At 45.5% G+C, this 11463-nt stretch overlaps 1 long non-coding RNA gene across 1 annotated transcript; it reads left to right on the top strand.

The window, feature by feature from the left end:
* The first annotated feature begins 3754 nt into the window (after positions 1–3754).
* LOC139177346 (uncharacterized) lies at positions 3755–11164 on the top strand. Its single transcript, XR_011561816.1, has 3 exons — positions 3755–3910; positions 6606–6727; positions 10767–11164. It is a non-coding gene; the product is annotated as an uncharacterized lncRNA (long non-coding RNA).
* The last annotated feature ends 299 nt before the right edge of the window (positions 11165–11463 follow it).

The raw sequence follows: 11463 nt of genomic DNA, 5'->3' as shown, positions 1-11463 counted from the left end.
AGCATAGTCGTGTCCAACTCTTTGCAACCCCATGAACTGTATCCCATCAGACTCTGTGTCCGTGGCATTCTCCAGGCAAGAATACTGGGGTAGGTTGCCATTTCCTTCTCCAGGGGAATCTTCCTGACCCAGGGATTGAACCCAGGTCTCCTGCATTGCAGGGAGATTCTTTACCATGTGAGCTACCTATACTTCATTTAAAAAAAAAAAAAAAAGAATCTTCTTGCAGACAGCATTATCTTCTTAAAATTCACAGAAGATTCTATCATGTCCTAATTTGTTCCAGTGGCTTCTCAGCCTGACTTGTATAAAACTGCTATTTTCTGTCTCCCTACCTCAATCTAAGGCCCTGCGTTATGTGGACCTGGCTCCCTTTCCAAACTCATCTCCTTTTTATTTTACTTTAAAAAATGTTTTATTGGAGTAACCATAAGTTTGTTTTCTATATCTGTGACTCTATTCTTGTTTTATAAATAAGATTCCTCCTGTAAGTGATATCACATATTTGTCTTTTTCTGCCTGACTTTTTTGCTCAGTATGACAATATGTCCTCCATGTCACTGCAAATGGCACCATTTTATTCTCTTTTATGGTTGAGTGATATTCCATTGTGTGTTGTGTGTATATACCACATTTTCTTTATTCATTCATCCATTGATGAACATTTAGGTTGCTTCCATCTCCTAGCTGTTGTAAACAGTGCTTCACTGAACACTGGGGTACATGTGTCTTTCTGGATTATGGACTTCTCCTGATATATGTGCCCAGGAGTGGGATTGTAGGATCATATGGTAGCTCTATTTGTAGTCCTTTAAGGAACCTCCATACTGTTCTCTAAAATGGCCACACAAATTTACATTCCCACCAACAGTGTGGGAGGGTTCCATTTTCTCTGAACCCTCTCCAGTACTTATAATTTGTGGGGTTTTTTGATGATAGCCATTCTTGACTGGTGTGAGGTAATATTTCGTTGTAGTTTTGATTTTCATTTCTCTAATAATTAGTGATGTTGAGCATATTTTCATGTGTTTGTTGGTCATTTGTATGCCTTCCATCCCATGAGAAGGAGAAACTTGCCTTCTCTTTGTGACTGGAGTTTTCCCATCAACCAGTCAAGGGGGCTGTGGCTTAGACAGGACTGGTGGTTTCCTGAAAGTGACACAGCCAGGCTGTGTCAGGGCTGGAAACCTGAGTTCCACTCTGCCAAACCTGAGGAGCTGTGAGATGAAGGAGAGGCAGAAAAAAAGGCGTGGCAGGATCCAGATATTAGGGAAAGTATGATCAATGTGAAGCCAATGAAGTTCCTGGGTTCTGACACACACTGGCCTCTTCCAAGGCTCTAGGAGAGGCACTGCCCATGGCTGACATGCTCAGAAGTTATTGTAAGATGTGCAAAAGTAGGATTCTTGAACCACACCTGTTGTGACTGCTGTTTCTTTCCCCCGCAATATGCTCCCATCATGCAGGGTTGGTGAGCTGCAGGTGTTTTGAACTCTGGCTAAGCAGAGATTGAAGCTACGCTTAGCATGAGTACAGTGGATAGATGTATATTATTTCTAGCTAATTTCATTTAACATTAAGCTACAGCCAGCTGTTCTGGTGTGGAAACGGCGTCCAGGGATATTTCTCCTCTGACTCTTACTGACAACATGAAAATACAAGGCCAAGGGTCATATTACTAGAAGAATGTGTCCAATGTGCTTGACACCAGAAGAAAGTGAGGTAATGAACAGAGCTAGAAACCAGCCTATGGAGCACACTTCTAATCCTCAGACACAGGAACGCAAAATTGTTTGTCTTCACCAAATGGACCTTCCTATTCTTCTGATCCTTTCTCTAGAAAAATCATATTACCTAATTATTGTCATTTAAAGAGACAACCAGAGGATGATGAAGCCAAAACATGGAAAGAATGCAAAAAGTATTTTAGAGGTGGTGGTGGTGGTTTAGTTGCTAAGTTGTACCCAACTCTTTGTGACTTCATGGACTGTAGCCTATCAGGCTCCTCTGTCCATGGGATTCTCCAGGCAAGAATACTGGAGTGAGTTGCCATTGCCTTCTCCAGGGGATCTTTCCAACCCAGGAATCAGACCCAGGTTTCCTGTATTGCAGGCAGATTCTTTACTGACCAAACCACCAGGGAAGCCCATATTAGAGCTGTGCTAGCGGTTCATCCAAACACTGTTATCTTCTCATTCTTCTGATATTTGTGGGGCTTGTCAGTATTTCAAGGGTTCTTTCTCATCATAATGTATTTCTTTCACTGTAAATCAATATTCACTTTCCTAGGTAAATTTGTGTTCTTGTTTTCTTAGAGAGGACCCCGAAGTAGACCAGCTCCCCCAAGGATACATCCCCACACCTGATTATCAGCTTCCACTGGGACGTGAATGCGGAGGCTGTAGGAGTAGGTGGCTGAAGCCAGTAAGGGCATTAGGGTGGGATCCTGGGCCCAGAGATTTGTTCTAGCCGAAACCAGGCCTGCTTTGCACAGGCTTTAGAACAGCTGTCGTTCTTCCTCCAACACTGAAATCCTCATCTCCAGCTCTCATTTTGAGCTGAAGCCAAATGATTTCCTGTGTTATCTCTGTTTATCAGCTCTCTATTATCATGATGGCCTGAGCCACCCACTCAATAAAACAAAGCAAACAAACTCCCACAAACCCGCAGACAGCTCTGAGCTTCCAGGCCTGCTCTTAGTTCCTAATTAACAAGCCATCCTTAGCCAATCGGCTGATCCGCTTGTCATCCCTTTCGGATTTGTGGGCAAACAAACCACCCCTGGGCCCCAGGCAATAGCTCCGAGGCCTCCTCCTCTGCTCTTTGCTGGGGCTTCCTCTCTTTTCACCCCTGTTCTGTCTGTCTGCAGAGTTAATAGGCTTGTAAGGTCGTCTGTTCGGACTGCCATGGCCAAGGCTTCTGGACTAAGCCCCTTTCCCCTTCAGCTTCACAGCTCTGTCCTTTCGTCTTGCTCCACTTCTCAGTACTGAATCCCTAAAAGGGGATGAGGCTCAACCATTAGCATGGTTAATGCAGAGAACATGCAGGCAACCTCTTCATGACAATTAGATCTTAGACACTGGCCGCTGTTTTCAGAGCCTCCTTCCAGCAGTCTGGGTAGGGAAGCTCCAGGATACCAGGGAGAGAAGGAGAGGCGTCTGCCTCCCCAGAAGGCAAGCAGATGCTCCCAAGTGCTTCACTTGCCTCCCTGCCTATCACAACTTCCTGTGGTCAGCAGCTCTGCAACCTTCAGCAAGTCACTCCCCATCCCTGGACATCTGTCTCCTTACCTGTGAAAGAAACAGGTCAGGATAATTTGAGGTCTCGGAGGGCTGGTTCTCACACCAAACCTGGCCAGCAGGTACGTTTTGAGGACTCCACACAATGCTCTGTCTTCTTTTTGTATTTGGATTAGTTGTCAACACTTTAGAAATGTGGAATCATCACCTCTTAAAATGTAGATTTCAGGGTGCTTTCAAAATACTCAGAAGACCTGACTTCATTGAGCCCACATTCCCTCATGGCGACAATTAAGAGAAGTTGCCCCCAAGAGATAAGGCATGGTCTTTCCAGTTCACCACAGTCCCCACCACTCCCTATCACCTACCTAACACACTTGACTCATGAAAGTTAGTTGTGTGACCCACGAAGGTATGAGTTTGTGATGGCAGTCTTGTTTGTGATGGCAGTACTATTTTGTACTCTTTATTCTGCCCTCCCTGTGAATATTCGCAGTTCATTCTAAGGTGTTTACTGTCCCCCTCTCATATGCCTGGTCCTTGGCTAGGATACAGGAAGGCACACAGACTAAAAGGTGGCTTCCACACTGGAGCCCCTAGAGTTAGTGCCAGGGGCACAAGGACGAACCAGAGAAGAATTCATGCTGATGGAGGAAGACTTTCTCCCAAATGTGAGGAAACATAAAACAAGTTTACACTCTCTCTGCTTATCCTTGTATAACCATACTAACTAACATATATATGGCCCATGAGAATGTTCAGGACTCTTTCCTATCTATTTGATCTTTGAGTCAGTACTACAACCTAGAGAGGTAGATACAGTTTCTAGATGTTGACAGATGCTGCTATGGTGTGAATGTTGGTGTGCCTCCCAATTTTATTGAGAACTTAAGGCCCGGGGTGACGGTATTAGGAGGAGGAGCCTTTGGGAGGTGATTAAGTCATTAGGGCAAGCCCTCTTGAATGAGACTAAGGCTCTCATAAAAGAGGCCCTAGAGAGAGAGCTAGTCTCTTCCACCATGGGGGACACAATAATCTGGAAGACAGCCCTCACCAGAACCTCATCATGCCAGCATGCTGGTCTCAGACTCCCAGCCTCCAGACCTGTGAGAAACAAATATCCATCATCAATAAGCCACCCAGTCTCTGGTATTTCTTATAGCAAACAGACTAAGACAGAAGTCGAGTGACTTGCTGTAGTTCTCCACGGGTTGTGGACTTAACACTCAGCACAAACACCCAAGTGCAATTTTAAAACTTGGCATCTGGCATTCCGAATGCTTTCTGTGCTATGCCCATCACACACCCTTTGCCCCGGTAATTGGTGTCTGAGCTCCAGGAAACAGCCCTGGTTCATAGGCTCAGGAGACACTGGAGAAGTGTCTCACTCAAAGGCAGAACAGAGAGCTAGTTCTCTGCACGGCACCTGCCTTGTAGCTCCCTGTTTTCTCCTAGATCTGGTGGTATCACCAACCAGCACTGCAAAGGGCAGCAGCCAAGTCCTGGTTTCCAACTTCCTGTGGTCCAGCAAGCACCCTACTTGGCCGACTTGCCCTACTCGTGCATATGAGGAGTAATCGTTGTATTCCACTCCCACTTTGGACTGAGAAGCGTATAAGAGTCCATGGTTCTAGTGAATGACAGTCTTCCAATTCTAGAGAAATGATCAAACTGATGCTAACAAACTATAGGAGATGGGACTCCAGGTCTATAAACGTTTTTCTCCCTCCAAGGACACAATTTTGAGTCCTCTTTCTAAGGTCCATGCCAAGGGTCAGAAGTCTGCTAGCTTGGCCTTCAGGGACTGCCACAAAAGGGGTGGGGGGTGGCACATGACACCCCCTGACAAGAACCCAAGGACACTGTTCTGGACCACGTCTTCACATGCATGGACAACTTCCTCTTGTTACAAGCTTCTCCCTGGTTGAAAGTCATAAATCTCCTGTGATTTAGGTGACAGACTACTGGAATCTTTTCCTTTGACATAAAGAGCAGATGTGAATCCAGCACAATATTGGTGTGGAAGGAATCCACCAGATCCAAAGCCTGGGGTTTTTCTAGCTGGGCAGGACATGGAAGATAAAACTTGTTAGGGACCTGAGATTCCTCAGCTGGTCGATGGAACAGTTAAGATACAAAGCTAGGCCCCTGGCTAGTTCTCCATCACTTGTATCTTCCCTTGTATCTGAATGTTCCCCTCCTTCCACTTAGATGCCTGAGACCCCATGATTTACCACATCGCTATCCCCCAGCTGAGCTGCCTTCATCAGGGTCCCAGACCTTTTCTCTCGCATCCTCTCACCCAAACTCATCGGTCCAACTGAATACATGCTGACTCACTCCCTAGTGCTAAAGGCTAAAGGTAGCACTAAACCTCCCTTCCCACATCATATGGGCCTAGAACTGGCCAGCCTTGGATACCAGTCAAAGAGATGGACTGAGATAAGTGAGTCAGGAAAGTTCACTGAGCCTGGAACTGGAGGGGACCACAAAGGATGCTCAGGAAAAAGGAGTCCGAGTTCCTAACCCAGTGCAAGATATTCTTGTTGGATGAATGAATTAATGCATTAATGAATCAAGACCTGGGTTGAAAACTCAAGAGGAATGCTGTCAAGTGCCTAATTCAGCAAACGAAAGAGTAGAGCATGGAGGATAGAACACAGATAGGTGTAGAACTTCAGGATCTGTGGTGTCGAGAGGCTGTGTCTGTCCAGTGCCCATGCCCTCTGTCTCTGATGACAGACTTTGATTGTCCCTCTGCCTTACTGCAAGCCATTTGAAAGATCCTGAAAATGCCAGGCACATCCCTCCCACCAGACAATTAGTCCCTCTCCTTCTTGAGCACTAGAGCCTTAGGCAAGAGTGATGCAAGGACAGAGAATACCTGCTACTGATTCATCCTACCAGAAGTGCCTTGAACAGACAACTTGTCTACCAGGACTGGCCTAGTTCTGTCTCCTCCAAGCTTTATGGTCATGCTGTTCCTATGAGTAACCTCATAGCCTTGTAATACATTTCTTGTTTTTCATTTAGATCAGCCAGAATGATTTCTGTCACTGGCAGCCAGAAAACCCCTAAATAAGCTCAAAAGTCAAGAAGATTGGAGGTGGCAGGGTGTTGGGAAGTTTTGTAGACCCTGGAAATTGTGGCTTACTGAGTAGCCATTAGTGGCCTAATGTGTAGGAGAATCTGCCTGGTTTTTGAGACCCAGAGAAATGATGATATTATGTCCCCGCAAGCGCTGCTCCTAAATGCTGAGTCAGTGGATGGGGGTCATCATTGAGAGCTCTATCCCAGACGTGTGTGTCTTCAGTCCCAATGCATCAAGCCCACCTCAGACCCACTGTGCTCTGATTCTCTTAAAAGGGGGTCTGGGACACACAAAGGGAAGACTGATGAAACAAGAGCCTCCAGCACGCTGAGCACAATTAGAGATTTTCTTCTCTCTTTTTACCAAAGACTGACAGTCCAGCCAACAGGACAAACAGGTTGGTATAAGAATCTCCTTGACAGGTTTCTCCAGGAAAGCCTCTCTCTGACTCTTTCTTTATCAAGTAAAATCCTCCCACACCTTTGTCAGACAGAGTTTTAAAAGAGCATCGCTGCTTCACTGTCCCGCTGAGCAGCTCTGAAGTCTCATTTGAGAGAATGAGAAAAACCAAGACAGACAGATGGGGAAAGAGGCAGGCAAGTGGGAGGGAGAGAGGCAGGAGATGAGGATGAGCTTCTGAGAGGCACCTAGGGCTGCTCTGATGAGGACTGGACAGGAAGAGCTCTGGAGAAGTGATTCAGCTGGACAGGAAAGAGTGACCAGTTCCCTAATGAGCCGAAGTCATTAGCAGAGTCTTAGCATCACGAGGTGAGTTCATTTGGGTTTTTTGGCTTCCAGGGCCAGAGTCGTGTTCTAGCCCCTCACAGAAGTTACATCACATTCAAGTTGAGATGCAGGGCAGGGGAGGTTACAAAGGACAGCCCCACTCCAGGACTCAAGACAGGTAGGGACTGGTAGGGGGCAACTCCAGCACCTGGATCTCGTATTTCCTCCTCATCTAGCTCATCCTTTAGTCCCTCATCCCCAGCTGTCTCTCTCTCTCTCTCCATTGAGCTGATTCATCCACTCTCATCTTGGCTGCTGCCATTTCCACCACCACCTCTTGTCTTTGCTATGTCTTCTGTTCCCCCATGACTTTCTCTCCATGGCTCTTTCTCAGACCTCACCTCCTTCTATCAAATTCTCAATCTCTAGAGTCAAGTTCTAAGTCCTCGAAAGGGAGGATATGACAGATACAGCTAATTACCATAAAGAGTAAGAAGCCCTGGGCTTCCCTGGTGGCTCGGTGGTAAAGAATCTGCTTGCAATGCAGGAGTTCGATCCCTGGGTCAGGAAGATCCCCTGAAGGAGGGTTTAGCAACCCACTCTAGTACTCTTGCCTGGAGAACCCCATGGACAGAGGAGCCTGGTGGGCTGCAGTTGACGGGGTCGCACAGAGTCGGATACAACTGAGCAACTGAGCAGTAGCAACATAAGAAGCCCTGGCAGGCAGAGCTTGCACATCAACTTTTCTTTGGTTTCCAGGCCTGCCTGGGGATTGGCTACCCTCACTGATCCAACCTGCTGTGGCCAGGGTGCCAGAGTCACGTGGAGTTGAGCAGGTGATCCCTGGAGATAACCCTCAGAAGGAGGTAGGGCTGCAGGGAGTGGTGTACCTGGAGAACAGTGGGTCCTACTTGTCTGTTGCTATAGCAGAGACTCTGAAGGCTTCATCCAGGGGGCATCTCTCACTCACACCCTGGATGAAAGGACCATAGTTTTGGAGTAGCAGGCAGTGACTGTTTAATGAAGAGATCTGAACACAGAGCTGGTAATCTGAGATCTCAGAACTTTTATAGTCCAAGAGGACCAATCAAGATAAAACCTCTCCCATTCATCCATGGGGCATTTGGATCCTGTAGATCAGATGAGGGTAAGAGCCCAGGCTAGAGCTTCTGTCTAAGCAGGCAGACAATGAGAAGAGTCCCTGGATCTCTGGATTCCAGGTCCTGATCTCTATGAAAGGATAATTATAGTACCGACCACATGGGGTTGCAGGAAGAGTAGGTAAGATCACTCATGGATGGTCCTCCTCAAGAGTGTGGCCCACAACAAAGCCTTTATATAGTTAGTCTTTTAAAATAAGTTTTTATCTATAATGAAATGGGTTTTATTTAAGATGTTTAGTAAGAAGCTGATTGCCACCACAATGGAAAGTAGTATGAAGTTTCCTCAAAAAAATTAGTAAACCTATCACATGATCTGCCTATTCCACTCTGAGTATTTATCAGAAAAACACAAAAACACTAATTTAAAAAGATATATGCACCCCTATGTTCATCACAACGTTATGTTCAGTAGCCAAGGTATGTGAACATTCTGTAGTATCCACTGACAGATGAATCGATAAAGATACAGTATATATGCACCATAGAATACTATTCAGCCATAAAAATGAATGAAATCCTGACATTTGTGATAACATGGATGGACCTTGAAGGTATTATGTTAAGTAAAATAAATCAGACAGATGAAAACAAATACCATATGATTTCACACGTACATGGAATCTAAAAATACAAAACAAATAAATTTAAAAAATAAATAAAACAAACTCACAGATACAGAGAACAGTTCACATGATACCAGATAGGAACAGAGTCAGATGGTAGGTAAAATGGTTGGAGGAGGTCAACTATATGGCGGTGTATGGTAACTAGTCTTGTGATGCTGAAGACATAGCAGTGTATGCAGATGTCAAATTATAATGCTGTACCTCTGAAACTTATATGATAATAATAATAAGATGGCGATTATTACCAGACCCGTCCCCCAGAAGGACATATCTGAGCCAAGTGGGAAGAGATTCTGCCAAGCAAACAGTCTTTTGGTCTTTTCTTCCCTTTGTTTGCATCCATACATACCCTGGGTGTGGGCACATGAAAGAGGCTATAACAAGAGTCACCCAGAAAATTATTCATCCTTTATTTTCAACTGTGGTAATGTAATGCTTTTGCTCACGAGTTGCCTGAAGCCAAGTTGGCTGACCTCTGGGGTAGGACTTTTCCACTGCAGTGCAAACAGCATTCTCCTGGAAGAGGAGCAGCCTCATGCTATGGGAAAGGCACGATGTGGGGCCAGGGTCCCTCCCGCCAGGGCGAGTCGTGTTCTGTCCTGGCCTGTGCCCTGACCAGGAGGTGACTGACATGGATGGGTGCTAAGGAGGGGAACAGTGGGTGGGCAGTGGGAACACTGGCAGCAAAACCAGTAGCTCCTCATGAGACAAGAGCTTTTCAGAAGGCTACTGGCATCACAGACATGGAGGGCGAATCAGAAGCCCTCCTTCAGGGAGGATCAACTTCTTTTTTTTGATTGAGGTACAGTTGCTTTACAATGTTATATTATTTTCTGCTGTTGCTGCTGCTGCTAAGTCACTTCAGTCATGTCTGACTCTTTGCGACCCCATGGACTGCAGCCTACCAGGCTCCTCCGTCCATGGGATTTTCCAGGCAAGAGTACTGGAGTGGGGTGCCATGGCCTACTCCTATTTTCTGCTATATGTATACATATATCCCTCCCTCTTTGATCTCCCTCCGACCTCCCTCCAATCCATCCATCTAGGTTATCACAGAACACCAAGCTGAGCTTCTTATGCTACATATTAGGTTCCCACTAGCTACTTATTTTACACAGGGTAATGTACATACGTCAATCTAAATCTCCCAATTCATCCCACCCACTTCTCCCCCACTGTGTCCACATGTCTGTTCCCTATCCCTGCATCTCTATTCCTGACCTGCAAATTCATCTGAACCGTTTTTCTAGAAGTAACTCAGAAATATAAAAATGTCATATATTAATGTATATATTGGAATCTAGAAAAAATGAAGGATCATCTTTCATTTTTCACTCCTAATCTTAAACCATCTCCAGAGAGAAGCATCTTTCTCTAGATGGTCTCTTCATGAAGCCTAGTCATTTTCCTCTTTCCATAAATCAGTTTCTTTCCCTCTTTCTTTATTTCTTCATATCCCTTGGTTTTTAACTTAGTTGACTGATCTATAGGTCTAGCAGAGTCAAAGAATCCAAGAGCAAGGAATTTTTGTGCACCAGAGAAGCTTGAGGTCTAGAGAAGGGAAGAAACTTGCCAAGGCCATGCAGTAAGCAAGGACAGAGAATGGGGAAAACAGGTCTCCAGGTAGGACCCCAATCCTAGGTTCTTTCTCCAGCAGGTGTGTCCTGGCTGGATTCCAGCTAACACTCCTTCTGCCCCACGCTAATAGAGTTGAAATCCAAGTACACAGGTCTGTGGTCAATTATGTTGGGTAGGACTGAGTTGAACAAGGAACATGGAACATACTTGCCGAATGCAGGATTTTCCAAAACCTTTCTTCTATGACTGTGCATAGGAAATCTGCTGATGTGGAGGCTGGGGGATCATGCTAGGATACACAGTATTTTCTGAATGTATTTGACATTTGTGTCTTTTTTCCAAGGACCATCTTGCAGATTTACGTCTAGCAAAACACATTGAAAAACTGTGCCACACAACACAGCCCATGCCAAGAGACCAGGCTGGGGTTCTGGAAATACAAACCTTAAAGAAGGGAAGTCGCAGCATAAAACAAATCCAAACCAACAAATGCTCTTTCTTTCACCTTATCTTAGTTCCAGAACTCCACATTTAATGAAACATTTCAGGATGGAAGAGGTGAGGACAGGAAGCGTCTGCCCTGCTCCTGAGACTCTCTGAGCCACACTTCAACCCAGATCAAATTAAAGCACAGGCTCCTTAGACAGAAGTCCTGTGATGAGAGCAGAGAGCAAGCTGGAGGGTTCGGGGCTGAGCCCTGGCCAACTGCAATAATAAAACAGTGCATGGACATGGAGGCTTTGGAACAAAAATACCTTGTAGCTATTATTTTCCTGAGTCTCTACCCAAGCACACACCCCCTCTCCCATTCTTTTAATCTGGAGCTACTGAGAAGCGGTATTTTTCTCACCTTTGCAATATGAGAAACAAGTTAATTAAAAATTGCTCCCAACTCCAGTCTCAGAGCGTCCCTGCTTTGGCTGCAGATCTATCAACAGTGTGTTTTGATAGCAGTGCACGAAGCTGGTTATTCGGAGACACTGATAATTGCATTAATTTAGGAGGCATTAGCTAAGTCCTACGATTAATTACACAGGCAG

Source organism: Bos indicus, chromosome 18 (genome assembly GCF_029378745.1).
Source record: "Bos indicus isolate NIAB-ARS_2022 breed Sahiwal x Tharparkar chromosome 18, NIAB-ARS_B.indTharparkar_mat_pri_1.0, whole genome shotgun sequence".
Lineage (NCBI taxonomy): Eukaryota > Metazoa > Chordata > Mammalia > Artiodactyla > Bovidae > Bos > Bos indicus.
This window is presented reverse-complemented; position numbering and strand designations above follow the sequence as displayed.